This window comes from Lagopus leucura, unplaced genomic scaffold, assembly GCF_019238085.1.
Source record: "Lagopus leucura isolate 7727_CA_CO unplaced genomic scaffold, USGS_WTPT01 Super-Scaffold_100157, whole genome shotgun sequence".
NCBI lineage: Eukaryota > Metazoa > Chordata > Aves > Galliformes > Phasianidae > Lagopus > Lagopus leucura.
This window is the reverse complement of record NW_024962334.1, coordinates 16720423-16742564: the sequence shown is the minus strand read 5'-3', so window position 1 is coordinate 16742564 and position 22142 is coordinate 16720423. Positions and strand designations below refer to the sequence as shown.

The window sequence follows — 22142 nt, the reverse complement described above, 5'->3', positions numbered from 1 at the left end:
TTTACTATTAAATAACTTCATTTTTCTGTGAGGTGCAAAATACAATAGCACAAAAATAAAAAATTAAATGTTCATAGTCAGACAGCAAAGCATTGTACTTGTAAATGAAACATATCTCTCAAAACCTGGACTGGGGCCACTCCACCAGCGTAGGGAGTTGTTCTAACAGTGTTCAGGAAGTACAAAATTCTTCCCCAAAGAGATATCTATAAGGACAACTGATTAATAATGATACCTAATTGTTTGGATAGCATGGGTTCTGATAATCATCTAACTCCTTTAACACACAGAGCAGCATGGGCTTCAAGAGGTTTCTCCAGGAATTACCATTCTCAAGGTTTAGTATATAAAGACATTATCTAAAGATCAGGCGCACAGAAAAGGCTTTTGCAACAAAAAACAATTGTTTCACTCATATCCACAACTAGTAGTCACCCATTTTTTCAAATTTCAGCACATTTTTAATGAAATTCTGAACACACTGGGATTGTCCAGCAAAGCTTTCCAGATGTCATATATAAGCTGACTCTTGTTGCAGTCAGAAGCTTGCACTATTTGTGCACTTCACAAATAGCGAAGTACCTGAAGTCTTTCATTCCTCGTCAAAAAGTTCAGTAATCTAACAATCAACGAAGGTAATTTAATTTTCAGTATTGCTGTACCTGTTGTCCCTAAGTAAATAACAGATTTTTTTTTTTTTTTTTTTTTAATCAAAGGCCCACCACAAGCTTATTTGGATTTAGACCAAGCAAGGGAAACACTCAGCAGTGCCCCTGAATTTGATCTCTGAAAACAAAGAAGAAAAATAACAATTTTAGCTATTCTGTGTACCTCAAACTTGGGACTAATGACAAACTCTCATCTACCTTAAAAGATGTAACACAAAAACTGGTTACTAAATTAGAATAATTTCAGTTATTCTGGTAGTAAACAGCAGATGTTTACTAGCCATTCCTTGCCTTGGTAAATTTCAGAAGGGTCTATTACTTTCATTACTCCTTTTCAAGACCTGCACGGGGTTGTTCTGTGAGTTGGTCAGTACAGAGACATAGGAGTACCATTATACAAATACAGTGTTACAACTGATGCTTGTTATCAGGTCAGCATCTTAAGCACTTGGAGGAAAACAGCTCAAACAAAAAGCTGGCTGATAAGAAGAGATTGGATAGGTGAAGATAGCTTTTTTTTTTTTTTTTTCCTAAAATCAACAATTGGCCAATCTACTCTGTAGCTTAGCAACACTCTTACCCTCCATTGATGCTAACACGGCATTTGGCAGCATCCTCAGAAAAAACACTATCACCTCTTCTGTTAGCTAGAAAACTACTCTGCTCTAGCAATAACTAAAAGTTTATCAATTATTTATGTCATCATCATCACTCAGCTGCAGCATATTTTAAGATCAGCTCATACAATTCTGGTTCTCAGCTCTCTCTTCTGCACACTCACTTGATTTCAGCTAAAAGTGACTAACTAGAATTCCACAGGGAAGACAATTCCCTATGACTACAAAAAACAAAAAAAACAAAACAAAACAAAACAAACAAAAAACAAAAAAAAACAAAAAAAAACAAAAAAAAACCTCCTTCACATGAAGCACAGAACCTTCTTGAAGGTTAGTCCAGGACCATGAAACAACTATTTGCAGCAGCAGCTAACAACTAGTGTGATCATCACAAAACACGGAGTCCTTTTCTTACTCTTGCTAACTTAAATATCAAAATGTGTTTAAAACAATACAAAAGAAGACTACTTTGCTAACAATTCTTCCCTTGAAAAGAGATTGATAGAATGCAGCACTATGTGCATTAATGCTATGTCCCTCAACAATGCTGTGGAGAAGAGAGCTCTGGGAAGAGGCACGACGCCAGTCCGTTGGACTAGTACAATGGTCTGCCAACAGCTGCCATGTTCCTACCATCTTTCGTATTACTGGAGGTGATTTTCTCCACTTCTCATGCCATTCATTTCACACTGTCATTACATAAGACAGCTCTAAAAGCCTAACCATCTATTTTACAGAAATACCACTTTCCACTGGCAAAGGCCCTTGCTATGCTTTGTGGAAGTCTGCCTTGAATGACATAAAAAATAAATACAGGATTTAAAAGATGTTCTGATTTAGAAGAAAAGTTTTAACCTCATTTTTATCTCAGTTCAGTTCAAGCTTCTTCTGTTTTCCATAACTTGTTAACCAGAGTTTTATTTTCTTATGTTCTCAAAGTAAAGCTGTGCCCATAGCAAATGTTGAATTAAAAATAAATATGCTTTTACTTTAGTAGTTTTATAGCAATATATTGCTCAATAAATGCTTTTTTGCAAAAATAAAAACTCTGATTAAAATCCAGATCTTCTTAATTTAAATCATTATTACATAGCTGGTTCAAGCCACACATGAAAAAAATGATATAATCTATGATATAGTCAGAAATATTGTGTTTACATAAACAGTACCCTAATAATTGCACTATTATTATACAGACTAGCTCTTATGGCCTGTCCATTCTACGTTATCATCAGTACTTGTAACTACATACATTGATGCAGTAAAAAAAATCTTCCAGGAAACTGAGCAGAAAATCCTGCCACCAAACAACTTAACCAAAATCCCACCAATAACCTGAAATGTTCTTCTGGAAACTGGTGTCTACTTCTGGAACATAGACAGATTCATTAAGGTTTCTTAAAGTTCACAGATGTAAAGCTGAAATTCTGAAAACCTCTACACTGAAGTCATCTGGGGAAGTAAGGAAATCGGGCTTCGTACTTCCACCTGGCTCTTCCCTTAATGTAGTAAGGATAGTGGGGGAAAGAAAAAAAAACAACACAGTTTCCACGTGAACAAAATGTAGAACAAGAAAATAAAGCTTGGAATTCAGACTTTAGTCAGCATGGTCATCTGTTTGGTTTGTCTTGAACTAGTTATCTTGAGCAAAAATATCATCACTTCCCAAGTTTCATTTGAAACCTCAAGCTGGGTCCTACTAGTGGAAAGATGCACAAGATGCACCTGTAAAACAGCAGAGACACGACAGAGAATCTCAAAAGCTTTAAACTGACTACTTGAGGCATTCCAATTTTTAATTTTCCAGCCAAACACCAAGGAAGTACAATTTTCAATTTTTGCACTCCTTTCCCTAAGATGAGCAGGAATAGGATATACATGCCTGTATAACCAGGAATTCCCTCCTAATCCTTCTTTGGACAACACAAAGAAAACTTTGAGCTCAACCCTTTGAATATCCTTTCTCTCTTTTCTATTATGTTCTTCTTTTCTGGCACTACAAATTTGGAAACCTGCAATACATATAAAACTATCATATTTTACTACTTTCTCAGTTTGGAAAGAAAAGTATTTTTAGCATAGGCTTGATTGTTTTGTCTCAAAAAGGAAAGAAAAAGTGGTCAAAGAGAAGGTAAATGAGATAATGCCTAACAAATCTACTCTCACTGAAGTTGTACAAAGAAGTAACTGCCTTCCATTAATCTAGTTCTTTTTTTCTTTACCTTTCATCTCACTTTCAATATTTCTCTATCAATAACTTTTATCTCGGCAACATTTCGCTCTCTCTCTCTTGAAAGTCATTTCTTTACTTTTTCTAAATCTTCCCTCTAGTCCTCCAACAACTTTTCTTTGCCTTAATCTCCATTTATTCAAGTGTTGCACGCTATGGAGCCTCTGTATACGTAATTGGAATTTTAAACGAAGGCTTTCCAAATAAAAGCAGTAGAAAAAGTTTAACAGGTGACAAAGTCAACTGATATTCAAGTCAGACCCTTCTGCAACTTCAGCACCAGCTCCAACATAATCCTCAAAACCAGAAGAAAATACTAGCTCTCATACCAACCACACAAGCTGCTAATCTCCAGAAAGATGAAAGGAAGACAGCCTTTCAAGGTTATGTTTACACTCACACAGACTCATCGCTCCTCATCCTGTCGCAGTGGTTCAGTCGAACACACCTGAATGTATATTACATAAATAGAATTCTCCATATGTATATATATATATATATATATCATAGATTTTATCTGCTTCATGCATGCGATGAAAAAAGGAACTTAAAAAATGGGGGAAGGTGTGACTGAGAAAAGTAATTCTCTTTCCAACCTGAGGAAACTTTAGACAAATTTGCCTTTGATAATCGACTGAACAAGCTGCACTGCAAGCATCAAGGGATGGTGCAGGGATATCTAGCAGGTGCTGCAGTTTATCACAAAACCGTCTAAAATAATTGGAAGTGACAACCAGCACTACCACAAATGATTTATTAGTCTTTCACTCAGCTTTTCAGCTTCCTCAGGGCCAGAATAAATAATTTACCAACTCTGTATCTTCCAATCATTAATTCTTCCCTGTGCATCCAAACTACATTTAACTCTGCTGGGTTCAGTGGAATTAAAAACACAATATGAAGACTTTTCCCCCCCAAGTATAGTATTATCTAACTTTATCTAAAATTGTCAATCAAAATTTATATCTGGTGATAGAAGGATTAGAGCTAGCAACTAATGTGGAGTTACAAAATGTCTGCAGAAGAAAATGGAAATTAAACTGAAAAGATATCAACAATGAAATGCTCCCAAGGGGTCAGGCGTGTTCTCAAAACAGAAAGTACTGATAGTGTCGGAAGATATTGATTAGCATTGTTTTTCTGATCCATAAACTAGCATTAGTTACAAACAAACATCTTACATGTCCCACATGATAAACGCAGAATGAAAACATTGTACAGGAAACGTTCAGAAAATAAATGAATAAGAAGACGTGGCCAAAATGGAAGGATTAAACATAAACAGAATGATTCTGTAAAAAGGAAGTGCCTTTTGAGGGAGTAACTCATTTATTGTAAAAACATTAACAATACAAGATTTACTAATGCTTTTGTGTTCACATCACCAAAAGGAATAAAAAAGGATTATTATACAAGGCAGATTTAGAAGCCAGGAGTATAAAATGGCATAAAACCAAAGTACACTTTCAAATTTAAAACAGAATATATAAGGTACCATATTCCTATTAATTATGTAGAGAAAACACAGAGAAAACAAAATCACACCCTAAATCCATTTTTGATGTAAGCTAGTCTTGTCTCATTAAATCAGCATCTATGATTAAAACCAAGATCATTTTGGGTACATAATGTATTGCATTGTTAGAGCAGCATCTGTTTGTTGCACAGCAACACATTTTTCAGCTTTAAGAAACTGTATTCATACAGAAGAAAAAATCCAGACTTTGAAGATATAAAAAATATTTTTATGTCCAAAAGCATTTCATACAAAAGGGGTTAATAACATTAATGTGCTAATATTTTGCATTCCAAGAACAGGCTTCAAGCTGTTGGAAACACACAGAAGAAGAATTTCATGGTACTAACAGCTTTCTTTCAGTCCTATGGGACTGAGACAACTCAAACTTTAAGTGCTTAGAAGAAAAGCTCTGTAAAGCTATGAAGGCTAATCAATAGGGCTTTCACCAAATGATAATAGTCTGAAATGAAATAAATTGGCCATAACAAAAATGCCTTACTCTTTTTCTCATCATTAATCTCAATATAGTGAAAAGTACAGTATGAATTACAAGTCCAAAATAGCTGACATAGAAATCACAAATATATTTGCAAACTACTTTTAACAGTGTGCAATTTTATTTATTTATTTATTTATTACAAATACAGGAAACTGAAAATTATCTATTTGAAAACAATTAATTATCATACATTTTTCTCAAATATCAATTCTTTTTTTTAGTGAGACTGCAAGAACCTGTATTCCATTTCTAATGTACAGCACAGTACATCCTTTCTTCAGTTAACACACAGATCACCTGCTGCAACCAATCAAGCATAAGATGAACTCAATCTCCCAAAAATTTTCAGAGGACGATGCCATTATGTAAATAAAATACAAGCTGGGTAAACAAAATCATAAGGAAGTTATTTATGCATTCCCCAGCAGTTGGGCCAAGAAAGAATTAACAGAACTTAGAACTCAGCAGATAGAAGGAACAGATCTCAGGAAGGCTATTAAAGATAAAAAAAAAATACACGCGATCTCTGCAATCGCTGAGCCAAAATCATTTGGCCTTAGTGTCAGTTAAAATTACAAAGTATTCTGCCAGTTGCTTGTACACTTTGGATATAGGTCCCATAAATAAAAGGATCCAAAAAGCTGTACATAATTGTCAAGTCAACTTACTATAGAATCTTTTCTGAACAAGCGCATGGACTTTTTCACTCAGAAAAAAAAAAAAATAGACATTTTCCTTAGTATGAGTCTTGAATGCTAGTGTATAATAAAGTTTTACTGCTGTACAGGTTTCTTCCTAGGTTTAAAAACAAACAACTATGTGCCCTGACTTAATTTCCCAAGTTTGTTTACACTCTCACAGAATTGCTTCAGAATTATAGCTGGTCACCAAAAATTGCATTGGAGGAGTTGTAATGGAATACTTTTGGAAATACTCAGCTTCTACTGCTAAACCACCAACACCCACCTCTGATACCGTGGGCCAACATAACAAAATAGAAGGCATTACTTCCAGGGCAACTCTCATACACAACAAATAAAACACAACTGTTCAGTGAAAAATCACGCTCTACGTAAGGAAATGCTCGGACTCATGGAATAAGCTACTCTTGTAATCAGCATAATAAAGGCTGAGTGAGAGAAACCAACCCAACTTCTAAACATTTCAGCTAACAGCCACAACTACAGAGAACAATTAGCACTCTGAATGAACAGAATGCACTTTTGTTGTGCTTCTGCTGTTCTTAAGTTATTAAAATCATGGGCACACTATCTAGTTGAGAACAATGCAGGAAAGCTTTGTTCTCTGATGTTCTACAATGCATCTCCATTGCATAGTTCTCTTCACCTTCTGAAGCCCCACATACTACCAAACACAAAGACTCTGGAATGCTCTAACAATTCTACTTTAAATTCCTAAAAAAAAAAAAAAAAACCAAAACAACAACAACAAAAAACACATATCCCAAAACTTCAGTCGTAGTTCTAATACCAATATATTTAAAAAGTAAAATTGTCGACAGAAGACTGACAAAGACTTCGTATCAGAAAATAATCAGTGACAGAAGTGAAGCCTTGCATCAGAGAATTTTTAGCAATTCTTTCATGCTATCCCTTTCTCCTCTATTTTCTTTCTTCCATACATTTAATCATCTGTTAGTAGAAATTTGTGGAATAGCCTGTCAAAAAGATATACTGAGGATGATCATGTTTTCACAGAAGCACTGTTAATAATGCATGAAGAAATGAAAAATATTTAGTTGCCATTTTCTAAGCTTTTTAGCAAAATATCTGCTAATCTCTTGTTTCATATAAAATACTTGGGTTGAAACAAAATCTCTAACGCAAATCCCTTCTACATTATGAGAATAATTACTAATTCCTAATATTAAAAAACTGGTTTTCTAACCTATTCCATATATTGTACCTCTTCTTCCTTTTGAAAAGGAACAGTTTCATGTTATATGTAACAACTTTGTTTCTTACTGAAACAACCCCTTATGTAAGTGATCAAGCTTACCAGGTAAACTTACGGACTTATGAAAAACAAGTCATGACTAAACTCATATTCCTCTACCTACAGCAAAATGACCAGGGAGAGCACTGTATGTTGTTTACTTTAAGTAAAGCTTTCAACACTGACAGGTTAAACAGCTGGCTGAACTATTGGGCTCAGAAGCTTGTAATTGGTGGCATGAAGTCCAGGTGTCACCAGCAGCATGCTCCAAGGGGTAGTAGTGCAACCAGTACTGTATAAAAGCTTCATTTATGTCTTGGATGACAATTCAGTCTCAGTAAGTTTGCAGATAATACAAAACTGGGAGGAACTGTTGATACAGAAGATGTTTGTGCTGCTACTCAAGAGGACCTTGACAGGTTGAAGAAACAAGCCAACAGGAATTTCATGGAGTTCAAAGGTCAGTGCAAAGATTTGCCCCTGAGTAAAACCAACTCCACACACCAGCACAGGCTGGTAGCCAAGCAGCTGGAAAGCAGCTTTGCAGAAAAGAATCTGGGCATCCTGGTGGACACCTGCCATGGGTTGGCATGATGACCTTAAGGGTCCCTTTCAACCCAAACCATCCCTTGCAGCAAAGAAGGTCAACTGCATCTTGGCCTTCATCAGAAAGAGCACTACTAGAAAGCTGTGGGATGTGACTACTGCCTTTTACGTCACACTGGTGATTTGCTTCTAGGGTACTGCATGCAATTCCGTGCTCTCCAGTACAAGAGAGGCGAGGACTGAAATTTCAGACAGAAAGGGATGAAGATAGAACCTGATTCTTCTCCATGTTCTCAAATGAACACACAAGCTATAATTGGTACATTGAAAAAGGATTTTTTTTTTTTGTATTAGATTGAAAAACTTATTTTACAAGAAGGATAATTAAAGAACTGGAACAGGTTGCTCACACTGTCACCTTTTTTAGATATTCAAAATTCAGTTAGACAATGTTGGACTATCTACTACAGCTGCTCCTGCTTTGAGCTGAGAGGTTGAACTAGATGATTTCTAGAGGTGCCTTCTGACCTCAACTACTCTGTGATTCAGTAATTGGATTTATCAGAATCTATGAAGTTTCCTCCTCAATTTAACTGCATCCAGTAGATATTTATACACCTCTGGAGTTACACAGAAATCATCAACAGGCTGCCTTCTTGGTTTTGGATCGGTGGTGTGGGTTTTTTTTTTGTTTGTTTGTTTTTGTTTTCTGCATGGGGGTGGAGGCTCCTTTTTTTTAGTCTTCAGAAAGCATAAAATGAGCATAAAGCTGTACTTGATAACATGATCATAATAAAATAATCACTCTCCAAAAATATTCAAAAAACATTATACATACACATGTGACAATGTATCTTGAATTTACTTAAAGCATGACATTTTGATTATAGTGGACTTGTACATTCATTCATGTTAACAACAGAAGTGCATAAGAAGTGGAAAGAATTCCTTTCTGTGAAAAAGTTTTGGTAAATGTTAAGAACCAAAGGCTTATAGGACAAATGAATTAATGGAGACACTTACATAAAAAATAAGGTAATTTGAACTTCTGTACATAGGATATCAACTAAAACTTATAAATTCTACATCAGTTTTTACCTCAGTCAACTGTAGGAGCACTGCAGAGATTGTGTCACAGAGAATTTACTTAAGAAAATCCCTATCATATTGAGCCAAATGGCTCATTCCTTTCAGATGATGCAGATTTTTTTCTGCACTAGTTTTTCTGTTGTCTAAGAACACTGTTTTTAAAATGATATTGCATTTTACAACATAAAAATAGCAGAAATAATTCTATTAGAGTCTGAAGAAATCAAACATTTTAATTTATATGCATAGTGTAGCAATGCAGTGACAGAAACTCCAGAGGCAGCAAGCAATTATAACCCTGAGCATTTTACATACCTGGTAGCAGTGTCTCTTACCACCACAGCTAGCCAGTGGCACAGAACTGGTTTAGAGTATTGGCTTGTGACTGCCTCCTATCCTCTTCAGCTATCTTTTTCCTTACTCTTTCCTTGATACAACACTAGTGGTAACGAAGTCAGATCAGGAAATTAATAAAGATTAAAACATAGCAAAAAACAAACGCATGGTTGCACAAATAGCAGCCTGAATAAAACTGGTAAGAACAGGGCAAGGCTACCCTCTTCAGTTTCTGAAATGATTCCCTCCTAACCAATCAATCACTCTTAGTATGCTTCAGTTTATACTGGGGAAAACTTCATGCTATGTTCTCCACATTTTCATCTACTGACGCAAATTCTAGCCACTCAGTAGTAGTCACAATATTTTTTTATCTTTATTCACTTCCCCAGGCGAATACTTCTGGAGTTTTCAAGGAGATTTTTTGAAATTAGATTGCAGAATGAAAGCAGGATGTACAATCTCTTGCAAAATATGGTCACTATAAAAAAGTTCAAAGAAGCAAGAACCTTTAGCTCACTTTAATATCTAAATGTCTTATGGAGGAAGAAACAAAAAACAAAAACACAACAAAAACCACACTTTGTTTTTACTAAAAAGTTTTTTATTATTTCCATAGGCAATGATTATGAAAGCTGAGATGTATGCCTCCAAATTACAAACTTACACTTCATCATTTTGCATTTAACTATTCTCCAACAATGCCTTCTAGAGAACAGCTTAATCATGTTGATTAAGGTTTATGTTGTTATTAGAGTGTTATTCTCATTAAATGCATTTTGCTACATAATTTTCCATACAATTCACAGAGCAAAATATTTCCCATTCTATTTCTGCAAGATTCTGAATTCTGCCACATCCCCAGTCTCCACCAACACCTTCACCTCTATTCTCACACATTAAAGGAATGTAACTATCTCAGTTCAAGATAAGGATTCTTCACTGATTTTTCCTTCAGAAAGTAAATTTAATTTGCTTTTTTTCCTATAGAGCTGACATATACTTTAAAGTAAGAAAACTAAAGCAATCCTATGTTCAACCTAAGAATTTTAAAAATCACCTACTTAAATTTATGGAAAGAGTGACTCAGACTAGAAAACGGGAAAGATGTTTCAAAACCAGCTGCAGCATGTAAAGGAAATTAGCATGAGTGGCTGTGGGGAAAGCATCAGCAATAGGCTCTGAAGAAATCTGGCTTGGGTCACTGAAAAGAAAACAGAGGCAGATGCTAGGCTGCCCAGCCCAGGTCACTGCAGGGAGAACAACAGCTGCTTGGGCAAGCCTTGCCCAGGACAGAGTCAGCGACTGATTCCATCATGCAATTTTTGAAAAACATGCCTGATGGCTTTAATATGGGAGAAAAGTTACAAATCAGATGGAATTTTTTGTGAGTGAAGCTATGACAAATGGATTTGTTTATTTAGTTCTAATACTTATTCTCTTTTACATGCAGTTGTACAATCAAGAAAAGGTACAAATGCTGACTGGTTACACAGACTTAAATATGAAGTAGAAGTAAGATCTTCTGAAGTGCTCTACCAAGTTATCAATAATTTAACAGATCTTAAAAGCTATTTTATATTAGTGCAGATACTGATGGGACCATAGCGTCTAGGTTCACTCCATATTAACTGAACTATATTTTGAGACATTTTATTTCTACATTCATACAGGGTTAGTGGAAAAAGCGTCCTCTGATCATTACTATATCCAAAATCACTTTCAGCTGACTCCTCACTATAACCCCCCCCAACTAATACTGGAACAGGCTTTGAGTTGTTCATCCATCCAAGGCTATTACCACAGTCTCAACCATAATAATCTTAGATTACATTACAGAAAACTTAACTCACATTACGAATCCTGATAAGCAGAAAAGAGTTTTCAAAGCAAATTTTTCCATGATTGCCCAGCTCCCCATTTCATGACTCATGCGTTCATTCCAAACATATTATTCATCACTCCTTTTCATGAAGGCAAGAAATTATAAGTGATTACTATCTTGATTTGTCTGAGCACAGAAAAAAATGTCTTTAGAAGGCATGGACAATTCTACCCAATAGATTAGGTACTTATTGAAATATGTTTCACTGAAAATCCACAATGTGCATTTTTCATTCAGTTTTACTAACTGTTCTAAGAATGAATTGAATGCACATGCATACAAGTCTCTATGAAAGAGTCTTAAGGGTAGTACTATAGATTTTAAGTGATTTCTGGGAAATAAAATTTGTTCTTCCAAGTTGTTACCAAGATCTACTTCTCATTTGGTCCTTTCACTGCTTTCACTTCCCATCTCAGATTGTGCAGATTTTCATTAACAGTAAGTAGGCATAGCGAAGCAAAACAAATACGAAATGCCTAACTGTAACACTTCATAAATTGTTAATTCAGGTATTTCAACATATTTCAATGGGCTTTATATTTTGAACACATTAAAAAAATACATAGCTTAAACATACCATGGTGAAGAGTTGCATAGCATAAAACCAAAAATCAGTTATGCATAGAAACAGAAAAAATTAAATTTATCTCGTTAAATAATTTCAACAATTTCATTTGTTGGCTGCACCTAAGGAGAAACTTCTGTGAAAAACTTACACATTAAGTCTCTAGATTACCCATAGACACCAGCTTCAGCCAACAGATATTGCAGTTCCGAAAGCATTAGTTGTTTACCTGAATCCACAAATCATATGAAATCTGTGGCAAGGCTTATGTTACAAAAATTAAGTTTTACTGTGTTAATTTAAAAAGCTCATGATTTGTTAACAAAATGTTAGAATTTATATTAACATGATAAAATGGAAGAATCTCAGAGGTCCAAGTTCTTCAAAAACTCTAGTTAACCGAAAAATAGAGAAGAAAAAGAAAAAGAAATAAAACACCTCTCTGATATTTCTGTTTTTTCCATAACCACTGGAAAAGTGAAGAACATTAAATCCAACTCTAACTGTATGTCAAATGTAAGAGCCTGGGATAAAGAAAATGGTCTAAAATTGGTGTTTACTAAATATAAATGCTGTAAGAAGTCATATTTATCAACTTCAGTGTCACTATCAGCTTGTCGGAAGTTACACTCAAATGTTTACAAGATCAGAATTTCAGCTGAAAGGAAAAACATGTTTCAGGAGAGAAAAGTCGCCACACAAGTCACAGCCTTCTTCACTGAACCTCTTGCTTCTTTCACTATATTTCTGACAAGATGTTAGAGGCTCTTTCTCGTAGACATCTTTACCTATACATGGCAGAATAGAAGATGCCAGTGGCATTTCATATGTGCACTAACTTTACACAAATAAGGGGAAGCTATTTTAGCAAAACTGATTCGTATCTTACTTTCAGCACTAGGGCAGAAAGAAGTAGTAGGGAATACACCAACAAGAATAAGCTACTCTGTCTACTATTTGCTAGTAAGCTGGATCTGAGGTAGAAATGTGTTGCTTAGTATAAATGAGCTAAAAAAAAAAAAGTGCTCCTGACATAGGCTTTATCTAATACATTAAAACATATGTCAATCAGGAAGAGAATCATCAAAAACTTTCTGGAGTTGAGGTGGATAAACTCTCCTCTGTCATTCTAAAGTTTGGATGCTATTCATTTCCTGCAGTTAACATGTATTTGAAAAACCCAAAAAAGGTTCCTTTAATTGCTTATACAATTTTTACTAGCTTTGCTGAAAAATAAACAGTTGCTGTAATTATTGAGGGTTTTTTTGCTTTTGTTTTTTACTGGTGGCAGAATAATAGGTGTTCCCTCTCCAGAAAAATCACCAGGTATCACATGACCTAATGTCAGGTGGCCTTTTGAAAAATCGGAAAAAAGAGATTAGTACAAGGGGAGATAATGCAAAACCCCAAAATATCACAATGCAACTTACACTACGAAAACTGAGAACGCACATTTTGCTTAAAAAGAAAAAAGAAGGAAAAAATGCAAATAGAAAATATACGTGTGTAGATAGTAATAAAGCTGCTTACTACTGAAAATCTTTCACAAAACAGGCTGATGGTGTTCAACAGTAAAGCTAAAATCCATTATTTACTATATGATATATGAATGTTGAACCATGCAACTGCACTAAAGCTTTTTCAGATGAAAAGAGAAAACCAAACAAAAACACAACATCCACCCCATATAGTGAAAGATATTTATAAGAATGTAGAAATATGTAAAGAGCAGGATATTTTAATAATATAATAGAATGATTCATCTCCGCTATAGCTCACAGATGTCCAACACAAAAGAGCCTGCGCTTCTCAAAAAAACATGACTGCTACCAATATTATATCCATAAGTTCTTATCATGCTATTGCTTCCCACAGTTATACTATTTCCTCTCAAATTCACATCTTTTTGCAGCTCCTTTTTGGCCACGATACAGAAGGCAATACTGGACTCCACAGTGACATTTTCTTCCTGATTCTATCTTATGTTCTTTCAGACATTCTTTTTCTAAGCATTACAATAAAGACTTTTTTGGAAAACAGAATTTCTACTGGATTGTTGTTTTGTTTGTTTGTTTACACTCAAGTCTTGCTATGATCCACATTTTATCTGAACTTATATTTCAAATAGTTTGTGTTATCACTTTTTTAAAACGATTTTTTGAAAATCGTATTTTCATCACTGTCAACTCTCATCAATCCTACATCCTTCACTGCAGACTTCCAAAATGAACTGCAAAGCAGTTCTCATACAAAGTGAAACAGAATATGAGCATGTTTTACAAAGCTAAGGTATGTTTGGTTACAAATACCAGGGTATCTCTCCAGTATTTCCTCTTAAAGAATTGTTTCTTTTTATTACTTGTAAGAAGGTGAGAGTGTTAATCCCTATTCTGTGAAGTATGCTAGCATCATTAGGATGACAAAAATCAAGTCTTATTGTGGCATGAAAAAAAAAATCATTTAACATCAACAACACACTGCTATTGAACTCCTTCTTGCCTCATGGGTGAAATAACAATCTCCTACACGCAGTCCCTCTAAGCATACCAATAGAGGAGAGAAGCAAGAAAAATACTAAAAATGGATGTATTAAAGATACAACAGGAAATACATGACTCATGAGATGTAAATTCTTTTATCTGTATAGAATAAATTGAAGAAGAGCTTAATATGGCTGCTACAATTTCTATGGAGTTAGATTAGAACAGAAATACACCTATCAATAATACACCAGATTTAGGCTTCCTAACCATTTTCTAGATATTCAGCAACCTCTGAGAAACAATTTAACTTCATTTTCTTGATCTAACACATGACTAGTCAGATTTTAAAAATGATACCTTTTTTTAGCACCCTGGTTGGCCATTTCAGTCTAAGACAAGGAAGTGATTGAGCACAGAGCCTAAATTATCCTTCTGCATTACTTGCAGGATATCTTGAAAACAGAGGTAAGAAACTGTCAACATGAATAGGCTCACACTTCTATTTCCGTATAGATCTGAATTTTTCAGACAAAAATCCATACTTTTCTTCTTAGAAGGGAATAAGAAACAATAAAGCCCTACTTAGGCCTGCAATGTCATATAAATATCACTGCACATTAATTCTTCTCTTTGAAAAACTTAAAGCTGTGCCTCTAAGCAAATTTGCAAAACAGAAAATGTTGTAGGCTGAAATACTACTCACATTGCTTAACTGAACCTACAATTTAAAATAATTTCAAACACATATAAAGCACTAAAGTCAGCATGCTAGAACCCCAAAGTCTACGTCTTAAAACATGAACAAAAGTAATATTCAAGGCACAAAAAAATATTTCAATGTAATTTCTTTTTAAAAATACTGTAGCATATGAAAAAAAAAAAAAAAAAGGTATTTTCATACCGCACCAGAAGATGGGTGAAGTGTGAAAGAAATCTCCTGTTTAATGCGACCTTTGGCTGTACTTTCACTTGTCATCATTATAAAGTAGCTACTTCCAGTGCCAACACAGAAGCTGCGTTATATTACCCTATAACAGTAGTAGCATGTATCATACTCTGAGAAACCGATGGCAGAATGCACACTGACAGCACTTACCTTTGTAATTGCTGATAATGGGTCTTATGGTACAATAAGACTTCATTTGCACAAGGAAATGAGAGTGACTGCACAAAATTTCATACAGCATGTTATAAACCAGTATTTGTTCAGGAACTCCCTTGGAGTCCTCGACTTCACTCAAAATGTTCATATAAAGAGAAAAAATTCACACTGGAACGCTGCCTCTAAGAATGACAATAGTCAGGGCTTTGTTACTGTGTACAAACCAAAAATACTGCATTGCTAAGATCTCTATACTTGACTTTTCCTAACATATGTAATTACAAAAATATTTCTGGAAAGCAAATGAATTTGAAACTCCAGTAAGATTAATAGAACAAATACAACAAATTTATGTTCTATAAAATGTCAGCAAGCTGCAGAATAAAAATCACTAGCTATCATTATCTAAAGCTGTTCATCTAACACTGTAGAGAAAAAAACCATTGATACACACTGTACACACATTTTTATCCACGTACATAAATCAAAGGAAACAGCTTCCTTTAAGGCAAGCATATGAAGATACTAAAGCAAGATACAAATTAAATATTCATACATTCAATATTTCAAAATAAGGAATTTGGATACACACATGCATAATTTAAGTTCTATAGTGAAACCTGTCTACAGAGGCCATTTCTACTGTATTTCAACAGCATTGAAACTTGAAATGTACAATGCAGCCTTCCCAACTATACTAAAACTTTAAAGTGCACAGTAATTCATTTGAAGCACCAAACACAGAATAAAGGCCATGTTGTGCACACGGCTCTTTTCCACAAGAACCACTGCTTTGCCCAATTCATTGAAGCCCTTCCAGCTCTATGAGCAGGGCTGTCAGTCACTGTGTTTTCCTACAAGTTAGCTTCAGCCTGCCAAAAGAGTTAATCACTGGGAACTGAGCAGGTAACAAACTGAGCAGGTAACTTCAGGTAAGAGTCTCACAGTTCCTGAGGGAAATCACATCAGGCAACAATCTTTGAGCCCAATTCTGCTCTGAGGCACCTATTTTAGACTACAGATCTGATGCTCATACGCAGCCTGAAATTGGGCCCTTTTTCTGGTTACATTACTCAGGCCTCTTCAGAGAAAATGAAGAGATCTCAGGCATTTCTGTTTGGCAAAAGAAAGCAAAGCGAAACCGGCTTCACAACTACATTTGTGCACTAAGAATTGTTCTTTGTATGTAAACCACTGACAGGTTCTGTGCTCACAACAGCACAGAGACCTTACATTTCCAGAGCTTATAAATTTCTATGTGAGCTAATAACACTATGACTCAAAAATCAAGCAAACAAGAAAAATCAAATCCATTTTCACTCCTAGACATATATCTTGTTCTGGGTGTGTGTAAAATTACCATCCATTTCTCTTCACATATTTAAAACCTGGCCAGTGAGAAGAATATCTCCATATGAGTTATTATTGTGATCATATTTTCTTATTAGAAGTTAAATGTTTTAGTTCGAATATCAAGAGGCTCATTTTAAAACCATCCATTTTATTTGGACAAAAATATGTCAAGTGAACTTTAAGAATAATAAACAGTACTGTTAATGGGAAGTAGAACAGCTCTGTTTCTACATATTTTAAGTAGATGTTTATCTTTGCTCCTTAAAGGTCACTCATTTGATCTTGAGACAATCTGAGCAAAAGCTAAATAAGTAAAAAAGTGATATTAAGCAATATTACACTAAATAAAATTAGTATCTACATGGCAAATTGCTTCATTGAAAACCATCTACAGATTCTGCAAAGAATATACTTTTGCCTTAGAGCTAGTACTTTAATTTTCAAGAACCAAGAAAAAAAATCAAAACTAGTCAGTAACAATGCAGCGTCGAAAAGCAATAAACTCAAAATTAAGTTATAAATAATTTAAAGCATGTCATGAAGATGTATTAATAATTCATCAGATAAATAATTTACTAAATAATCAAATAAATAAATAATGAAATACATAAATAAATCAGCAAATAAATAATTCTGCAAAATAACCTAAACAATAAGTCACTAAAACAAATGACAAACCTACAAAACTACAATGATTTTCTAAATTCTGATAGTTTTAAATAAACAAATGTATATAAACTAGATCAATCTTTGGTGGATACAGAAATAGTTTTCATTGCTATTGGTAAACTCCTGATTACACTGCACAAGGATACAATTTTAGATTTTACAAGAGTGCAGTTTTTTCCTCGTAAATTATTAACATGGTTGCTACAATATATCCTGCTCTGTATTTTACATGTAGTCCCTTTATGTAGCTCACTTTCCCCCCCAACACAAAAGCAAAAATCTCTTAACAACATTCTTAATTCAAGTATGCTTGTTTGTTTTTCTGGGTGCAGTACTTACAATACTGCAATAGCCTTCTTGGTGGTTCTCTTACTATCTTCTGCAAACCTTCAGAAGTTTTGCTGCAGGGGGAAAACAAGTAGAATAACCTTAATTATTACAGATGGTATCTCATTCATTAGCGGATGACAACATTTTATTTGAAAGCACAAGAAAAGCTGTTTTATAATTCTACAAAGCATCTTAATGTGAAACAACCATTACAGTTTGCAGACTACCACAAGTTTTTAGAAGTCTTTGGTGGAACGAGTTCAAGCAGACTGAGGCCTGTTTCTTGTATTTAAGCTGACACACAATCTGTGCAAACTGGCACTAATTCAGATGTAAAGACAAACCATGAGAAGGACAAAATACTTGGCTGACATCTAACGTTATCCTTGATTTTGGTAGTTCAGAGTCCTTGAAAGAATACAGTGAGACCATTTCCTCTACGTTCATAATTTAATTAGAACTCTGCACTCCAAAGCCAACACTCATACCACAAAGGTCAAAATCCACTCATCTCTTGAACCAGCTTTCATCCTCCATTTATCGTAATGAATACTATTGACAATCACCACAATTTCTTTAAAAGTGGCATTCTGTAAATAGAACACTTGAAGAAGTGTGCCAGAAATGTAATTGCATTATCAATATTTATCAATTTTATCCATTCTGTCAAAAAATGTTTGTTTCCTTCCATAATACACATTAAAGTGAAGCAATTTTATAAGTTATGCTACTGATGTGGAGTCTTAGACTCTGTACAAACTTATTAAATTGAATGAATGCATAAAGCCTGAGGTTGCTGAACAATATATTTAGCATACACATACGTTGCTCCAGAAGTAATGCTTTTTATCAATTTCCATGGAAATTACAACAGACACAACACAATAGCCCTATTTGCTAAAGCACATTCTCAGCTACAAAACACTATTTTTCAACGTGGTCACAACTGCTAGTCACACATTTTCACCAGCCATGAACAAGAACCTATGTCGTGCTTGTAGAAATCAGCACCAGCAGGGGTGACTGGCTGTCAGTTTGCCACTGCTGAAATGCACCAACCACTGCTTCACTCTGCTCACATCCACAGAAACATCCAGCAAGCAACAATGAATGTCAATGGATGCCATTTTTTTCTGCATGGAGGAACACAATTCCACACATTTTTTTCATACACACCTCCATGTCAGGCACCATCTTGTCAGAGTGCCCGTCTGCTGCCATCTGTGACATGGCAACGACATGTAACACAATATCAGTGGGAGGTTCAACTTCTACTGTCATATCAGCAACACTGACCTCTTACGTAGTGGGCCAACACAATAAAGCAGGAGGCATTACTTTCAGAGCATCCTTCATGTACATGGTTCCTCACTAGGTAGTTTAAAGCAAATCATAAGCAGCATTGTTTCTGCTGATAAAATCTCTAATGGTTGGCGCTGTTGCTGTACTTCGGCATTTAAAAGCATAAAGGATAATTTACTCTTAAAATTACCTGGGCACATTATATTTAACAAGTCTCAAATTCTCTTTAGGGATTATAATAAGAAAACACTTTGCTTAATCATAAATTTTATATTTATCTTGGCTAAACACTCTCCTTTGGATAGACTGCCATGTTTTGTCAAGAAAAATCAACACAGTGGAAATGAAGTACTTGTTCTGTTGTGTGGTCATTCAAAGGAGTATGTAGAAGTAATGTAAATGTGCACCAGTGCTGCTGATAATTTCACGCTCTCATACACTCATTTCAATTTGCTTTGAAAAGGACTATTCCTCCTGGCTAAATACAGTCATCACGAAAAAGCATACCTCCCCTTTGAGTTAATAATATTGCCAGCCCCAAAACACAAGAGTACAAAAAACTTCTGTATTTTAAGCAATCTGAGACACTTTTTTTCCCTCACAGTATGCTTTCTTCAAAAGTGGGAAAAATCTTTCAGTCCTCAGATTTCTGTTCAAGAATTCATTCCCGCTCCATACTCGGCAAACCCATCCTCTTTCAGCACACACATAACAAATCTCAAATCCTACTTTTTTTTTTTTTTTTGTATAATGGATTGTTGTAAAAGTAGTCTATTCCTCCACACATTAAAAAACTGTCACAAGACTATTGGGACATACAATGGCTCAGCAGTGATCTGATTACTCCAGCACCACACTTCCTGCAGGAAGTACCACCAAATCACACATCATCTTCATGCATTTGCAGCAAAGTGATTTTTCACTAAAGGTTTACAGTAGAGCTGAAAATGCACTTACAGTCACCAATGTCTTAAAGCACTTTTTTTTTTTCCCTTTGAAGATTTGCTCAATTTTCAATTAGTTTCATATTTAATTTGGACTTTCAATGTGTGGTTCCAGAACTGACCTCTTCACATAACTATTTTTGCCTATGTTAAAGGGTCACTGTTTTCTGTTTGAATTGACATCTAAATCTCTTGACGATACGATAGTTTAGACAGCAGATAAAACAACCAACAACTTGAGATACAGCTACATCCCCTCCATTGCAGTCAAATATGAACTCCAACCTATGCAAGACATAATGACAGAAAACGAATTCAATTCCTTTCTTTATTCTGCTAGTATGCTTCCTTCTCCTCAACCTCCACATATAACTTAAGTGCCTTTACTCAGCAGTGTCTGCAAAATTTTGCTCAGTGGAAGACTAAAGCAAAGTGCAGTGCCATACAGGTGGATGCTACAGCATTGACATTTTACTACTTGAGAAAGTAGTTGTGTAAGTTCTAAGCCTTACCCAGGCTGAGAAACTGCCTGCTACAAGAGGGAGGCCATTCAGCCGGTACTGAAAGCAATGTGCGTAATAACACAAGGAAGTGAATTGTACCATATAACAAATTTCTAATATTAACAATGGCAGCATTATAAATAAAGCTCACAGGAAAAAGCATGGAGAAACAAAATCATCTGCTATCCTTCACCTTTTAACATCACCACCAACAGAAAATGTCTTTGTTTGCAAGTATGAATCAGATGAACAGATATCAGATACTGCTGATTCTTCCCTTTGGGAACTTCAGAAATACATGCTAACAAAACAAAATTCAGAAAGTCCTTACTGGTAATTTTAAAATTTAGGACATGAGATTGATTTATTGACATTCAGGAATAGACACTTGGGTACAAATACCAGGCAGATGCACTCTAACAAAGTTACAGGTATAGTAAAGTACTGACCATTATATTCTGACTCATATTTCAAGGTTTTCTTGAATAGTTAAAAGTTACATGGGATACTTTGCATTATTCATGGAAAAAAAAAATTGACTTCAATGGATTATCATGTTTACAAAGTAAATAATACATAAATTTCCAGGCCAGAAGCTTCACTCCTTTGCCAGATTCCCTCCATTCCAGTCATTACAATTGACCAATTAAATTCAATTTATCTATTTGGAAAACTTCACACAAGAAGATAGCTTTGTGACTCAGTACAGTATGTTATTAAAAATCTTTCTTTATCTTTATTAGCTTTCTGATTTTTCTTTTAGCTTCTTCTAACTCTCTTAGTAAAATAACAATTTTAACTTGCTAAAACCTACAGGACAATGTTAAATCCCAAACTAGTGAATCAACTGCTATCAGTACAACACATAGCTCATTTGGCTGTTATGATCCACATTTCCTAGCTGATTTTTAGATAAAAACAATCAGATTACTAGGAAAGGTTTATCTTAAATTCCCACATGTACAGCATGCCACATTAAATATATGCAAATCAACCTTTTTCTCCTCTTTTTTTTTTTTTTTTGAGCTGACAACTCATATGACCTGAAGCCATGGTTAACGATGACAATTATTTGACTTTCATATTTATACAATCAGTCATCAGATATGCATGTTAATTGATTTCAACAGATAGTTTTGTATTCTAATGATCAACAGTAAGTGTACATTTTACCAACCTCTTGATTTATAAGAAAATAAAACTTATATCAGTTTTCACAGTTAACCCTTCATTGGATTGATTTACATCATCCACCAAAGACTTCACCGTAATACATTAACTGAAGTAGTTTCAATAATGGGAGCTTCACTGTAATAGCAAAATTTGATTTTACAACTAAAGACTCTGCTTTATTGTGTTTAAAAAAAACAACTGCTACTCTATTTAAACAATATTCTCTACTAATCAGATGTTATGAAGCATAAATAGAGTTTAAATAAACGGACTGGGCAAGGCTTCATTTATTTACTCCATATTTACATCTCACTATTTAAAAAACCTAAAATGGTGGCCAGGAGCTCATAAACGAGCATCTTGGCCATTAAGA

At 34.8% G+C, this 22142-nt stretch overlaps 1 protein-coding gene across 6 annotated transcripts in view; it reads right to left on the bottom strand.

Annotated features, from left to right (window-relative positions):
- TBC1D5 (TBC1 domain family member 5) overlaps nucleotides 1-22142 on the bottom strand; it is a 294295-nt gene that overhangs the window by 250205 nt on the left and 21948 nt on the right. For all 6 annotated transcript variants that reach the window (XM_042888801.1, XM_042888804.1, XM_042888805.1 and 3 more), the window contains exon 2: nucleotides 17857-17918. The gene's annotated coding sequence lies outside the window, so the exon portion shown is untranslated. The remainder of the gene's footprint in view (nucleotides 1-17856; nucleotides 17919-22142) is intronic.